General features: G+C 39.0%; 1 pseudogene; it reads right to left on the bottom strand.

The window, feature by feature from the left end:
• Positions 1 to 6,167: 6,167 nt before the first annotated feature.
• On the bottom strand, positions 6,168 to 15,893 carry LOC124971177 (transmembrane channel-like protein 5; annotated as a pseudogene).
• Between the last annotated feature and the right edge of the window lie 1,131 nt (positions 15,894 to 17,024).

Below are 17,024 nucleotides of genomic sequence, written 5' to 3'. Positions count from 1 at the left end.
GCTACTGTTAGCAAATACAAGAAGATAGAGATACTACCTTGTACTCTATCAGATCATAATGGATTGAAATTAGAAATAAATGACAGAATAAAAAACAGAAACTTCTCCAATACCTGGAGACTAAATAATACACTATTATATGATGAATGGATAACAGAAGACATCAGGAGGGAAATAAAAATTTCTTAGAAGTAAACGAGAACAAAGACACATCATATCAAAACCTCTGGGACACTATGAAAGCAGTACTTAGAGGAAGATTTATTTCATGGGGCGCATTCAAAAAAAGAAGTAGAAATCAACAAATAAATGACTTAACACTACAGCTCAAAGCGCTAGAAAAAGAAGAGCAGACCAATATCAAAAGTAGTAGAAGACAGGAAATAGTTAAAACCAGACCCCAAATCATTGAAATCAAAACAAAAGAAACAATTGGAAAAATTAACAAAATAAATAGTTGGTTCTTTGAAAAAATAAATAAAATTGATAAACCCTTAGCCACACTAACAAAGAGAAAGAGGGAGAAAACTCAAATTATGAAAATTTGGAATGAACAAGGAAATAGCACAACAGACACGAGTGAAATACAAAACAAAATTAGAAGCTATTTCGAAAATCTATACTCCAACCAAACAGAAAACCTCGAAGACATCAACAAATTTCTAGAGACATATGAATTACCTAAACTGAACGAGGAGGACATACACAACTTAAATAAACCAATTTCAAGCAATGAAATAGAAGAGGTCATCAAAAGCCTACCAACAAAGAAAAGTCCAGGAGCAGATGGGTTCTCAGCCGGGTTCTACAAAACATTTACAGAGGAGCTCATTCCAATACTTCTCAAACTATTCCATGAAATAGAAGAGGAGGGAACCCTACCAAACTCGTTCTATGAAGCCAATATCACCCTGATACCTAAACCAGACAGAGACACATCGAGGAAAGAAAATTTCAGACCAATATCCTTAATGAACATTGACGCAAAAATTCTCAACAAAATTTTAGCAAATCACATACAAAATATATTAAAAAGATAGTGCACCACGATCAAGTGGGTTTTATCCCAGGGATGCAAGGTTGGTTCAACATTCAGAAATCAATAAATGTCATTCACCATATCAACAGACTTAAAGTTAAGAATCACATGATTATTTCAACAGATGCAGAAAAAGCATTTGATAAAATACAGCATCCCTTCATGCTCAAAACACTAGAAAAAATTGGGGTAGTGGGAACATTCCTAAACATTATAAAGGCAATCTACGCTAAGCCCATGGCTAATATCATTCTAAATGGTGAAAAACTGAAAGCATTCCCCCTAAAAACTGGAACAAGGCAGGGATGCCCTCTTTCACCGCTTCTATTCAACATCGTCCTTGAGACTCTAGCCAGAGCAATTAGACAAACCAAAGAAATTAAAGGGATACGAATAGGAAAAGAAGAACTCAAACTATCCCTGTTCGCTGATGACATGATTATATATTTAGAGGAACCTGGAAATTCCACCAGAAAACTTTTAGAACTCATAAGTGAATTCAGTAAAGTAGCAGGTTACAAGATCAAAGCTCATAAATCCAATGCATTTTTATACATAAGTGATGAATCTTCAAAAGAGAAATTAGGAAAACTACCCCATTCACAATAGCATCGAAAAAAATAAAATACTTGGGAATCAATCTCACAAAAGAGGTGAAAGACCTCTACAATGAGAACTACAGAACACTAAAGAAAGAAATTAAAGAAAACCTTAGAAGATGGAAAGATCTCCCATGTTCCTGGATAGGCAGAATTAATATCGTCAAAATGGCTATACTACCTAAAGTGCTATAAAGATTCAATGCAATTCCAATTAAAATCCCAATGATGTACCTTGCAGAAATAGAGCAAGCAATTATGAAATTCATCTGGAAGAATAAAAAACCTAGAATAGCTAAAGCAATCCTCAGTAGCAAGAGCGAAGCAGGGGTATTGCAATACCAGATCTTCAACTCTACTACAAAGCAATAGTAACAAAAACGGCATGGTATTGGTAACAAAATAGACAGGTAGATCAATGGTACAGAATAGAGGACATGGACACAAACCCAAATAAATACAATTTTCTCATACTAGACATAGTTTCCAAAAATATGCAATGGAGAAAAGATAGCCTCTTCAACAAATGGTTCTGGGAAAACTGGAAAACCATATGCAACAGAATGAAACTAAACCCCTATCTCTCACCCTACACAAAACTCAACTCAAAATGGATCAAGGACCTCAGAATCAGACCAGAGACCCTGCATCTTATAGAAGAAAAAGTAGGTCCAAATCTTCAACTTGTTGGCTTAGGATCAGACTTCCTTAAAAGGACTCCCATAGCACAAGAAATAAAAGCAAGAATCAACAACTTGGATATATTCAAACTAAAAAGCTTTCTCTCAGCAAAGGAAACTATCAGAATTGTGAAGAGAGAGTCTACAGAGTGGGAGAATATCTTTGCCAACCATACCTCAGATAGAGCGCTAATTTCCAGAATCTATAAAGAACTGAAAAATCTCTACACGAAGAATACAAATAATCCAATTAACAAATGGGCTAAGGAAATGAACAGACACTTCACAGAAGAAGATGTACAAGTAATCAACAGATATATGAAAAAATGTTCAACATCCCTAGTAATAAGGGAAATGCAAATCTAAACTACCCTAAGATTTCATCTCACCCCAATTAGAATGGCGATTATCAAGAATACAAGCAACAATAGGTGTTGGCGAGGATGTGGTGAAAAAGGAACACTCATATATTGCTGGTGGGGTTGCAAATTAGTGCAGCCACTCTGGAAAGCAGTGTGGAGATTCCTCAGAAATCTTGGAATGGAAACACCATTTGACCCAGCTATCCCACTCCTTGGCCTATACCCAAAGGACTTAAAATCAGCATACTACAGAGATACAGCCACATCAATGTTCATTGCTGCTCAATTCACCATAGCCAGATTGTGGAACCAACCTAGATGCCCTTCAGTTGATGAATGGAAAAAGAAACTGCAGCATATATATACAATGGAATATTATTCTGCAATGAAGAATGATAAAATTTTGGCATTTGTAGGCAAATGGACGATATTGGAGAATATCATGCTAAGTGAGATAAGCCAATCTCAAAAAACTAAAGGACGAGTGATCTCGCTGATAAGCGGATGAGGACATATAATGGGGGGTGGGAGGGGTTAGCATTAGGTTTAGGGTTAGGTTTAGGGTTAGGGATAAGGAGAGTGGTAAGAATGAAGGAAAGAGGGACTGTATAGAGGGAAAAGAGGTGTGGGAGTGGTGGTGGGGAAGGGACAAAAATAAACTTCATTGCCCTATGTAAATGTATGATTACACAAATTGTATGCCTTGACTCTATGTACAAATAGAGAAACAACATGTATCCCTTTTGTATACAACAAAAAAATAAAAAAAAGATTACATGAAGAATAAATTAAAAAGTACAATGAAAACCAGCAAAGGCAGAAACTATACTACAAGAATAGTCAATCAATGGAAAAACTAATTCAAACTAAAAACCATAAATGACACAGGATGACAGGTAATTAAAATATTGAATATAAATGGTCTAATCTCATCGATCAAAAGACATAAATTCACAGATTGGTTTTTAAAAAAAGAACCAACCGTATGCTATCTCAAAGACTCACCTAACAGATAAAGACATTCACAGACTGAAGATAAAAATGATGGGGAAAAATATAATTTTTGCTAACTCACAATAAGGTGGGAAGGTCTAGGGAAGTATAGAAAAAGTTGGGAATAGACAAAGGATAATGAAGGGAAGGGTGGAGAAATGGGAATAGGAAGGATAATAGAATGAATAGGCCATTTCTTTTGATGTTCATATATGAATATATGACCAATGCAATTCCAGATAATGTAAAATCAGAACAGTGGGAAGTTTTACTCCTTGTAAGTACAATATGTCAAAATACATTCTACTGTCATGCACAACTAAAAACAAAATACAAAAAAACACACAATATCATTCATTTGGATGTGGTAAAAAGCAGGAGATGTTGTATTCATGTTAGATAAAGTGGACTTCAAGAAAAGCCCATCAAGTGGAACAAAGAATATTTCACCCTCTTTAGGGGAATTATACATCAAGAAGACCTAACAATTTAAAATATTTAAGCTCCAAACTATGGAACATCTATGTATATCAAGCAAATGTTTCTCAATTTCAAGAATCAAATAGACCACAACAGAAAAATAGTGAAAGACATTAACACAACTCTCTCATTACTGGATAGATCAGTGAACAAAAACTTTAAAAAGTAGGTATAGAACTAAAAATACAATTAATAATTTACTTAACAGACACATGTAAAATATTTTATCCATTAATGACTGAATACACTTTCTTCTCAGCAGCACATTTCTCTAAAATTGACTTTATTGGGGTCAAATACCAACTTTGAGCAAATGCAACATAATAGAGATAATACCACATGTTCTATCACAAGGTTATGTAATCCAATTCAAAATCAATGATAAAATTAAAAATTGAAGCTACTCCAACACCTAGAGACTATAGAATATACTAGTAAATGACCAAAGAAAAGCTGAGGAAATCAGTGATGAAGTAAAATATATTATAGTTGAATGTGAATAGTGTCACAACATCAAAATCTTTAGGATATTATGAACACAGTTCTAAGAAGAAAGTTCATTTCCTTGGACTCATTCATTTAAAGAATAGAAAGTCATCAAGCAAATAACCTAACATTATATCATAAAGCTCTAAAGAATAAAGAAAAATCACCAAAAGCAGGAGAAGTCAGGAATAATTAAAATCACAGTCAAAATAAATAAAATTGAAACAAAAGGAATTAAAAAAATAAAACAAAAAGTTGGTCTTTGAATAAATTGATAAACATTTACCAAGCTAATGAAAACAGAGAGAAATCTCAAATACCCAAAATTTTTGATAAAAAGTAAATATCACCAGTGACACTACTTAAATACAGATGATATTCAGAAATTATTTTGAAAATGTATACACCAATACAATAGAAAATAATGAAGACACTGAAAATTTCCTTGAGACATTATGATCTATCTAAATTGAATCATTAAGACATAAAAAATCAAACACATTAATTTCAAGCAATGCAGTTGAAGATATCATCAAATTTATACAAAAAATGGCCAGTACCAGAGGATTCTCAGCTGAGTCCTATCAGACCTTCAAAAAAGAATTTACACCAATGCTCCTTGAATTATCACATGAAATATTAAAGGAGGGAGACATTCCAAATTCATTCTATGAAGTTAATATTCACCCTGATACCAATAACAGAAAGAAACACATCAAGGAAATAAAACCTCACACCAATATTCTTGATGAACATGAATGAAAAATTCTGAATAAAATACTGGAGAATCACATTCAAAAACATATTTAAAACATAGTCCACCAAGATTAAGTAGTCTTAATCCCATGGATGCAAGGTTGGTTCAACATATGGAAATGAAAAGTACTTCACACCTAGACTTAAAGGAAAGAGTCACATCATTATCTCAATAGATGCAGAAAATTTATTTGTCAAAATACAGCATCCATTCGTATTCAAAACACTAGAAAAAGTAGGGATAGCAGAAACATACTTCAATGCAGTAAAAGGTATAAATGATAAACCCAAGGAAAACATCAATCTTCTTTTTTTTTTTTTTTTGATGCTTTGTATCCCTGATTGAGGATCACATTTTTATTCATTCTGGACCACTTATCTTAGCACCAGTTTTTTAAACCTTGGCCAGGTCCTGGGAGCTCTGGGAAGAGAGATTCCTAAGAACAAATCATTCAGACATAAAATTCTTGGAGACAAAATGCAGCATTCCCAGGTTAAATCTTCCCAAGTTTTTGTAGGATAATTTCAATATTACAACAGTTTTACTGGGAAATCTTGGAATAGGTTGCCTTGAAAAATCAACAATTGGGTTTGAAAAATAGCAGAGCAGGCCCAATTTTACTTTGTCATTTACAGGATGGATCAGTTCCGGCTCTGGGTTAAGTTGTGGGTTCCTCTTCTAGGAAGATCCTGAAGGCCCAGGTATCATGCAAGAAGTCCCACTTTTATCTTCTTTCTTTAGTTTATTGGTGTCTGTTTACCAGGACCATCGTCATGCCTTTGAATCACCTTGAAATGATTGCCTAAGCTGCAGTTCAGGAACAGCAGCCTGTTCCCCCAAATCAAAAGGATCTTGTTGCTCCACCTCTCTCCTTTCCCGTATCAGTGCGCTGGGGTTTGCTCTCTTCTCCATATGCTGTAGCTTGATCAACTTCTCTATCAGGAACATCTTATCTTTGCCCTCATTAATGATTTGTTCATGGAGAAGCCTGATCATAATCTTCCTTCTCTCTGTGATTTTCCAATAAAGATAGGTGATGATTAACATGATCAGGGTGAGGATGAAGAAGTGCACACTCCAGATGAGGTTATGGTAGATCCACAGCACCCACTGGTAGCCAGGGTGCTGGCTCAGGATGTTGATCCAGCTGTAGACCCAATGGTTGAAGGTAGGCCGGCCTCAGAACAGGCCACAGTCTGCTGGAGGCTTCAACCTCCAGATGGTGATGGCCAGCGCACATAGCACGCCAGTGAAGGACATGAAGAAGAGCAGGAAGATGAAGAAGGTCATCATCTGTGAAGCCCACCAGGCTTTGCTGGGGGGCTGGAAGTTCACCATCAGGCTGACATTTTTTTGTTGTTGTTGTTTTATTTTGTTTTTGTTTTTTTTTTTTTGCATTACTGGGGATTGAACTCAGGGCCTTGTGTTTGCGAGGCAAGCACTCTACCAGCTGAGCTATTTCCCCAGCAGGCTGATATTTTTGACAAAAAACATGATGAAAAGGATGATCATCTGGATGAAGGACGGCAGGGGGCAGAAGAACATTCCAACCCACACCAGATTTTGTGCGTAGATCAGTTCTAGAACATTCCTGGCAATGTCAAATTCCTGTAAGCCAAGACTTGTGATGAACCACTTCCCAATGATCCTCCTCAGAATCTCCCTCAGGAAGGAATCAGTTAAGGAGAATAGGAAGTCCATCAGAAGGAGCCAGTAGGTCTCCTGGCCAATCAGGGTCTCCCAACACTCTTCACTGGACAGGGCCATGATGTTAAGCCAATAGTAACAAAGAATTCCAATGATGGATATTTTTAGAAAGATGTTTCAGATCAGGAGGATGTGGACTTCCAGCAGGGGCAGGTCGTACCTCTCCACCAGCCTGAACATGGAATAGAAGTGTGACACAGCCAGGTTGATACAAGACACAAGAAAGGGCAGCAACAACAAGCTCCAGGGTTCCTGTGCATCTTCAGGAACTTGAAGTTGTACTCGGCCAGGTAATAAACAGCCACACAGCAGGCGATGGCCACACCAGTGGAGACCAGCCGGGCAGCCTTGTGAGCCAACTGACAGGTGAGCTGCTGGTGAAAAGTGAACTTGGTGTTCTCCAGATGGATGTCTGACAGGTTCTCCCTTATCTCGGTGCTCAGATTCTTGTTTGAGCTTCAGGCTTTTTCATGCGTGATGGTGAAGTCCCAGCAGAAGATAAGATTGGTGATCCCTCTGGAGTAAATGTGGGGGTTGATGAAGTTGTTCCGGAAATACTTGGCCATACTGAAGAGCAAGCTGAAGAAGCAAATGATCAAGCAGGCCCCGATGGTGAAGAGGTATGCCAGTTGCATGTTGTAGGAAATCCCGCTGCTCCTGAGTCAGATGGAGGAATTGGTGTAGAAGCCATAATACATCACCAGGTCCCTAAAATGGCCCACCCCAGTGAAAAACTCCAGTCCTGTGAAGAGGAGTGTGTTCTTCTCTGCCACAGTCAGCTGGGGGATGACGAGAAAAAAGAAGTTCACAATGAAGGAGAAGATGTTGAACTTCAAGAGCCACTTCAGAAAGTTGAAATAGGAGAGGATGCTGGTGCCAAACTTGCCCCTGATGACCTTGAGCATCTTCTGCCACAAGCTGGTGGTGTTGAGTAGCTCAGAGATGCTGTTCCTGGATCTCTGGTAAGCCTGAGAGCAGGAGCTGAGACACTGAGTGCAACACCGGAGCACCTGGGTCCAGGGGCACTGCTTGCTTCTTTCTCTGTCAACCACCTTCCTAAGATTTCTCTTCTCTTCCATGGTCCTCAGCTGTTTCCTGATGGTCTTGATCCTGTCCCTCGATGTCATGGGTATCAGGATGCTATTAACTTTTGTCCTTTGGGTGACTTGTGCCAATCACATTCAGACAGTGGTAGGTTTCCATAAACACAGACAGGCCCACGTTCACCTATGTAAGCAGGGTTCACAGAGCCATCTCCAGGAGCACCTGGCAGAGAGTGTTCACGTAGATTTGCAATCTCCATGGAGATACTTTCAGTGCTTCCCAGGTAATCTTCACTCTCTCTCCTAAGGATGTCCAAGGGTGTCGGGGTACTGCAGACCCCTAGCCCTTCGGCGTGGCCAAGATGGCTCCTGGCAAGGTGCCAAGGAAGTGCTGAGAACAAAACCAGGTACCTCCAGCAGACTAATACTCTCTGCCAACAAGTGGCGTTATTTGAGGAAGTTAATGTGATTGGTCATGGGTCCTCGTGGACACTGCATGATTGCTATATCCACACTATTGTGCTCCATTACTGTCCATGCTTTCCCCTCGTGATCTATAAGCTGATTGGTTGTTGTATGTAATGTAAGGCGCTTGCAAGAGCGGCCCGCCGCTGCTGGCCAGCCAGAAGAAGCAGACTGCAGAAAATAAAGAACTTGCCCTGATCCGGTTTCGTGTTTCTCTGCGGGCAGGGGACGCGATAGATGGTGCCGAAACACCCGGGAACGAGAAAAAATATAAGGGTAAGTTCACAGAAGTTTTCAAATCAAGAAAAATTAGTTTGAGAGTTCAAAAGGTGAGACGTCTCGAGGTTCGCGGAGCAGCGACAATTCATTACAGGAGGTTCCCCAGCAGAGGGACAATTCATCACAGGAGGTTCCCCAGCAGAGGGACAATTCATTACAGGAGGTTCCCCAGCAGAGGGACAATTCATCACAGGAGGTTCCCCAGCGGAGGGACAATTCATCATAAGAGGTTCCCCAGAGGAGGGACGATTCATCATAAAAGGTTCCCCGTGGGAGGGATGATTCAAGTGGTACCAAACTGTGTGCGTGTGTGAGTGAGCGTGTGTGCGTGCGCGCGCCTGTCTTTTGTTTGTGTGTTTAAACTAGTAAACTACCTCATAGTCATGGGAACGGATCTGTCTAAGATTAGAATGCAGCGGCCTCTTAGAGAACTTTTAAAAAATCACGGAACACCATTGAAGGCAAACACAGCCTTCAAGTTCCTAGATACTGTAGAGAAAGTCTCTCCGTGGTTTTTAGACGAGGGATTATTAAATCTTCCTCAGTGGGAACAGCTAGGAGAGGATTTGCGTGACACGGAGAGACGCGAGCCTTTGCCAATGGGAACTCTGGCAATATGGTCACTTGTTAAATCTTGTTTGATACAGCAAGGTAAATCAAAAAACCCTTTTAGGGATTTAAAGGGGCCTTTAGAAGAAGGAAGTCAGATCTTAGAAAAAATTAAAGAGGAACGATCATATTCTCAGACTTCAGAAAGAGTGGGAACATAATATAGTAGCCATAGTCCCCACAAGTATTGGGAGATAATTGTTTCATGATTTTCTGCATTCAAACCTAATCTGATTTCTCAACCAGGTAAAAAAAGGGTTAAAAAGTCCTGGGTGATCCTCCCTCCCCCCTGCCTGGCCTTGTCAAAGCCTACAATGGATTATAAATTACAGCAGTCTCAGCGGGAAGGAGGAGGGGTAACCTAAAGAAAAGAAAAAAAAAAAAAGGGTGTCCGTTTTAAACTTAACTAACTTATTTTCTAGGATTCTTTGTTTGTTTTGTTTTTCTTTAATGCTGTATTTTTGAGCTCATAATTTTGATCCTGCATACCTAGGTTAATGATTTTTTTTTCTTTTTGATCAGTTCTATTTTTTATTCAACTGAAGTTTTTAAACATCTGTTTCATTGCAATGAACATTTACCTATAAAGTTACAAGGCCTTTGATTTTATGTTATCTGTATGTCGTGCTGTCTAATGTCATGTTTTGTCAAAACTGAGCGCTCTTAAAATTAAAATTTAAAAATGGATCCAAATACTTTTATTCACGTGATTTAAAAAGGTTCAATTTAAATTGGGTAAACTAATAAAAGTAAAATATCTTTAAAAATAACTTACAAGTCTCCAGGTGGTCAAACTAATGAAATGTTAATGTTAAACAATGTCTAATATCAATTGCTTCTAGGACTTTTCTTCAGCAGGAAAGAGACAACGGATCCTGTTCAGGACACTTGTCTGATATCTTGGTTTTTACAAAATAAATAAATAGGAGTTAACATGTATGGGATTACTCAAATGTGTTTGTAGAGACATCTGGTTAATTTACAAAGTTAAAATGCTAATTGTTAAATAACATCAAGTACTTTTAACTTCTTAAATTACATGGGGTATCATACTTAAACATTATTGGTGTTTTCATAGGTTGGTAAATAAAAAGGGTTTAAACTTGCTTTGTGTCGGGTCCCAAAAGTTTCACCTGTGTTTCAATTAAGAGTACTATAAACAACAAAATATTTAATCTTATTAAAATAGAGTGATTTATCTAAATTCAAAAATTTCATAAGAGTTGTTTCAGAATGTGAACAAAAAGGGGTCAACAGATAGAAAAGACAAAATAAAAGGTTCTGGGTTTAAAATGTATTTAATAAAAAGGAAAAGGAAATGTTTCTGGGTAAGAAAGTCTGTGTGTAAGTAAAGGGCCAGTTTCAACAAGTCTGTGTATAACTAAGTTGGTTGTATGTATGTAAAACAGCTAAAGCTATTTAAGGTTTTTCCTAAGGTGAAATACTAATGTTCTAATATAAGCCAAAGTTTAATCTATATGGTAAAATGACATGGTAAAATGGCAAGGATTTCTTAGAAACACTAATTTACTCTTAACTTTGTGTCTCTTAAGTTTTATTCTTTAGAACAATTAGTCTTAAAAATTGGGGTGTATACAATTATGGTTAAACAACTGTTAAAGTATTGTACTGTGTTACAGAGTCTAAATTTTTCTTTAAAAACTAAATTTGGTAAGAAAAAAAAAGTGTCAAGGTAATTGTGAAATGGTTTCTAGTTGTATATTAAATGTGTTCATATTTTTCAGGTATACAAGTTTTAAAGCAGGAAATTTATCAAGCTGCTATTCTCCAGATAAACTTGTCTGTAATGGTAATTTTAAGCTTATAAAGAGTAAATTTCATTGGGGATTAATTTCTATCATTTAGTGTTCTACTAGAGGACCTGTTATCAATAGGGTATATGTAAAATTGGTTATGTTTTACACTGAGATAAAAAATTTCAAATGTAAATGTATTTCTAAACATTAGAGCCTGACTTGTTTAAAGGTTAATTTTGTGAAACATGAAAATATTTTGCCACTTTGACACACAAAAGGAAAGTTAAAAGCTCTCTCAGCCTTTCTTTGATTCATGTTTTAGATACAATGTTAAATTGTGTTAATTATAAAGTTTGTATAGACTCAGGAAACAGTATATGTAAACTACTTAATGATATTTAAGGAAGAAGCAAAGATCAACATCAGAATTAGAACACTTAAGATCTATAAAGAGTCACGCCTTACCTGAGATAAGGCTCTGCCTCCTACCTTACTGCATGTTAGAGTGACTCCAAAATAAGTCAGACTTCAGCTTATTTAAAGTTATAATCAAAAGATTGGTTTTTGTTGTAAAATTACTATGATCTCAAATAGGAAATATAATGTGGTTCTCAGTCAAAATTCAAGATAGCTATTATACAAGCAGAATATATTTTTACTCTTGCTAATTTCATTTTGTAAAACTGTTACCTGTTAATGTTTTACAAAAGTAGCTGCTTCAAAAACACGCAACCTAGGTAACTTATGATAATAAGCCATCACCTATAAAACAGATAGTGGTAACTTCCAGAACTAATACAGACTCCAGTTAGATAAAAGGGTAAATAACTGTAAAGTTATGAACATTAAAGTTAAAGCCCAGTACTCTCACTCTATGACTGGTAAAACTGGCTTGCTGGATGATTAAGATCAAACTTAGAGATTGGAATTAAATACAGAAGACAAGATAGGCCAGTATTTGGATCTTTTGCCCTCAGTCAGCCTGAACCCAGGGAACAAGAGGACTTCTCTAAGGAGTGCTGCAACTCTGGGTCACACAACCTCCTGATCAAGGAGATTGTTGAGACTAGAGGATCCTGGACACCCAGCAAAACAGTAAAAACCAAAATATAGCCATTCTTGGGCATTTAAGAGAAATAATAATTAAATGTAACTTAAGATGTACACTTATGTTAGTCCACTAGAATAAAGACTGGAAGCTACAAATAAAAGAAAGATTCTTCAGCAAATGTGCCTGATAACTATCAAGAGAAACTGCCAGAGTCAGAAGTTTTTAGTCAGTTTAAGGCCTGCAGATCTTCCTAAGCTACACAGGTAGACTTAATCTATGTTTGCTCGTATGATTACCTAGCCCTAAGTAACAGAAATATAGAGCTCTCTACTAAACACAGGTTATACCAATAAAGGGATATTTTACACAATCAGATGACTTAAGTAGCTTAACTATATTTTTGGGGATATCTATGACATTAAGAGTTAAATGTTGTGTTTACATTCCTGATAACCTGGACTATGTTAAAGTTCCCAAATAAAGGCCTTGTCCTTTCCAGTCTTTGCTAGGTCTAGTTATGGGAACAATTTCTCAGTTCTTCCACCTCCTGGTGAAAGATTGACTTCTGTCATTTTCATGATACTCAGTGGCATGTTCCAGATGCTGCAACATTTACTTTGTACTAATTTCATTTCAGTACTCATGTCTTTTTGTTCTTCTATCATAGAAACACCCACCCCCAGATGACTTTATAACCTGCTCCTCCCCAACCAGACTTCTACCTCGGACCCCTCGATTGACCCGATTTTTAAAAAAGGAACTCCAAACTGCTTGCCCCTCACTGCCCCCTTTCAGCTTCGAAGCAGCCAGAACGACCGATGCCCCCTTTTCCTTGAAGCAGTTGGGAGTTCCTATAGCTAAAGCGGAGAATGAAGCCAAAATTAAGGACAGGTAGTTAGTGTAGAAATAGGGAATCGGGTCAATTCGAGGAAATGAAGCCATGAAGCCATCTGCCTTTACAAATGTCAAGGATCTCCGGAGCCCATTGATTACCAAATTTACCTGCCTATAGGGGATGTAGGGTGCGCTCACTTCTCGGGACTTTCAAAATATCAGCTTTCTCCCTGCCGGGAGAAGTCTGTATTATTCCCTTTAAACAATCCAAACTATGGTCCTTACTCAACAGTACCAAATGATTAAGCAAACTGATAACCGAGGCAAGATAGACAAATGGATATAAGATTCTATCCATGATAAACAAAAAGGGGGAATAGAGGAGACCTTCAGGTCCCCTAAAGATAAACTTTCTCTTTGTCTCTTTGTTTGGGGTTTTTTAACTCTGGGTAATAAGGGTAACCCGGTGCTTTACTGGAGCTGCGGCTCAGTTTGTGTGTTTCCACGGAATAAACTAACTTACAACCTCTTTTTAGTCTCTTAGGAGGAACAGTTCAACTATGTAACAAAACAACTGCTTCTCTCAATTGTACTTCAGATTTGTGCTATCTCTCAATGTTAAAATGCTTCTAGGTTCCTGCTGGCAGACTTAATGTGTGTTCCTACCTTCCTACCAGTCCCAGTCTCTGTTACAGATGATGAATTGCCAGTATTGCTTTCCAGAAATAAGAGGGACTTTGGAATCACCGTAGCAGTCATTACCACCATAGTTGCATCAGCAGCAGCAGCCGCCGCAGCAGCTGTAGCCTTGACGACATCAGTACAGTCAGCAACTAAGCTTAATGAAGTGGTCCAGCAGACAGCTACTGCTCTGTCTACTCAACAAACAGTGGATCAACACCTAAAAGCAGGACTACTTTTGGTGAACCAGCGTGTGGACTTACTTCAAGAACAAATGGACCTTTTACAAGAACTGTTAAGCGTGGGGTGTATTTATCATCTGCCGGGACTGTGCATTACACCTGTAGCTTATCATAATCTTAGTTATGCAGCAAATTTGTCTAAAATCATATCTACTCAGCTACGTGCCAATTGGTCTTATAAATTTGATAATCTTACTGCCATTCTTAGATCACAAATTGTTAGCCTTAATTCTACTAGAGTTAATGTAGCCCCTATATCTGAAATGCAAAATTGGTTATCCTCTTCCTTCAGTTTTGTAAAGCAATGAGCAGGAATGGGAGCATTGTGTGTGTTAATGATTATTACAATTATCTTCCTCACACGCTTTATCATGCGTATATGCCAAGTTCATGCCAGAGATCGCATCATTTTCCATCAAGCCATGATGGCCTTAGAGGCTGGCAGCTCTCCTCAAGTCTGGCTGAGCATGCTGGATCGGTAGTCAATGACGGGTAAGGAAGGAGGTAACCGCGTACCGACCTAAGACAGGAGCTGTAGCATGCTCTGCAGTTATCCGATGACGGGTAAGGATGATGGTTGACCACTCCGCCTAAGACAGGCACGATCCCAAGCCAGAATTCTTTTAATAAATAAAAAAGGGGGAGCTGTCGGGGTACTGCAGACCCCCAGCCCTTCGGCGTGGCCAAGATGGCGCCTGGCAAGGTGCCAAGGAAGTGCTGAGAACAAAACCAGGTACCTCCAGCAGACTAATACTCTCTGCCAACAAGTGGCGTTATTTGAGGAAGTTAATGTGATTGGTCATGGGTCCTCGTGGACACTGCATGATTGCTATATCCACACTATTGTGCTCCATTACTGTCCATGCTTTCCCCTCGTGATCTATAAGCTGATTGGTTGTTGTATGTAATGTAAGGCGCTTGCAAGAGCGGCCCGCCGCTGCTGGCCAGCCAGAAGAAGCAGACTGCAGAAAATAAAGAACTTGCCCTGATCCGGTTTCGTGTTTCTCTGCGGGCAGGGGACGTGATACAAGGGGCCATTACTCCTGGTCATTTCCTGGGTCTCAGAAGAGCCATAACCAGGACCATTCTTGGCACCTGGGTAATCAGATTACCCCCCAAAGTTTGGAACATTCAGGTAGTCCTCAGCATTGGGATAGTCTTGTTCCCCACAAATGTGTGCAGAGCTAGTTTGATTCTTAGCAATTGGATAATCAGGCTCTCCCAGAGCATCTGTATGTGAATTGATGCTGGAACTGGCATATTCTAGATCCCTCCTAGAACCTGGATGGCTGGCATTGGCTCTGGAGCCAGGATGGTTAGTATTGCCCTGTGCTCCTGGGTAGTTTTGTTCTGCCAGGGATCCCAAATAACCTGGGTTTATCCTGGAGACTGCAGACATTCCACTACTTCTGGGACTTGCAAAATCAGGATGTTGCTGAGATCCAGGGTAATCTGGCTCTCTGGATAAGCCTGGATGGTATGGATTGCTCTGAGATTCAATGTAATAATGCTCTGGCGGAGATCTGTGATGGTCTGGACTTGTTCTGGGACCTGCAGAATAGGGATTGTTCCTGGCACCAGAATAATCTGGTTTGTTGGGAGATCCAGGATAATCTGGTTCTGCTAGAGACATGGGATGGTCTGGATTTGTTCTGGAGCCTGCAGAGAATGGATTGCTCCTCTTCCTGGGATAGCCTGGATTGGTCTGAGGACCTGAGAAATCTGGATAATCCTGTTTTCAAATACCCTTGAGAATGGTTCAGAGACCCTGAATAGTCAGGGTACCCTGCATCGCCCTCAGGGCTGTTGCTCCTGTAGTAGGCTGACATGCAGGCACAGACTCTTCACCCCTGAGTGCTATAACATTCCTGTGTCTGCAGTCACTTGGGGATCATTTTGAAACCTGTTCAGATGCAGGCCCTGTCTCCCACTCCCGCATCATGGTGCTGCACCTGGGGTCTCCAGTGTGTTTGGGAGAAGCGCCACTCTGGTCCAAACTGTCTGTCTTTCTTCCTGAACTCTAGCTCCTCCCTCTCATCAATGTTCTCTTGGCATTGGTGCAATAAAGAGAGCAAAGTCCTTTGCATAGGTGACTTCACTTCTTGGACATCATGAGGAAGTTCCTAGGCTGCCCTACCAGAATGAGGCAAGGGGGGAAAGAGCTTCCTAGATTCACTCATGTACACAGCATCCTTCTGGAATGTGGCTCTCCCGGACACCCCTATGCCCTTGTTCTAGTCAGCTCTTTGGCTGCTGAGACCAAAAAGTCCTGACAATTAATTACAGGAGGAAAGGTTTATTTGGAAGCTCAGGGTTTCAGAGGTCTCAGTTCATGGAAGGTGGGCTCCATGCCTCAGGGCCTGGAATGAGGCAGAGCATCAGGAAAGAAGTGTGTGGCAGAGGGAAGCTGCTGGGTACATGGCACCAGGAAGCAGAGAAAGTCCAAACATCTTTCGTAACAGAAAAATTCAGAGCATTTCCTATAAAAACTGGAACAAGACAGGAATGCCCTCTTTCATCACTTTTACTCAACATAGTCGTAGAAATACTAGCCACACCAATTAGATAAAAGAAAAAAGCAAAGGGATATGAACAGGAAAAGAAGATCTAAAATTATTCATATTTTCCAATGATGAAATTCTATATTTTGAAGATCCAATGAACTTCAACCAAAAACTTCTAGAACTCATAATTGAATCCAATAAATTACCAGGATATAAAATAAACACACATAAATTGATTGTGCTCTTATACACCAATGGTGAATCAGCTGAAAGAGAAATCAGAAAAATTATCCCATTTACAAGAGCCTCAAAAATATAGAATATGTGGAAATCAATGGAACAGAAAAGGGGGAAGACCTTTACAACAAAGACTACAGAACACTAAAGAAAAACATTGAAGAAGAACTTACAAGAAGGAAAGATTTTTTATGTTCTTTGAAAGGCAAAATTAATATT

This window comes from Sciurus carolinensis, chromosome 19 (assembly GCF_902686445.1).
Source record: "Sciurus carolinensis chromosome 19, mSciCar1.2, whole genome shotgun sequence".
NCBI lineage: Eukaryota > Metazoa > Chordata > Mammalia > Rodentia > Sciuridae > Sciurus > Sciurus carolinensis.
Note: the sequence above shows the minus strand (reverse complement) of the source record. Positions and strands in the feature narration are given on the sequence as shown.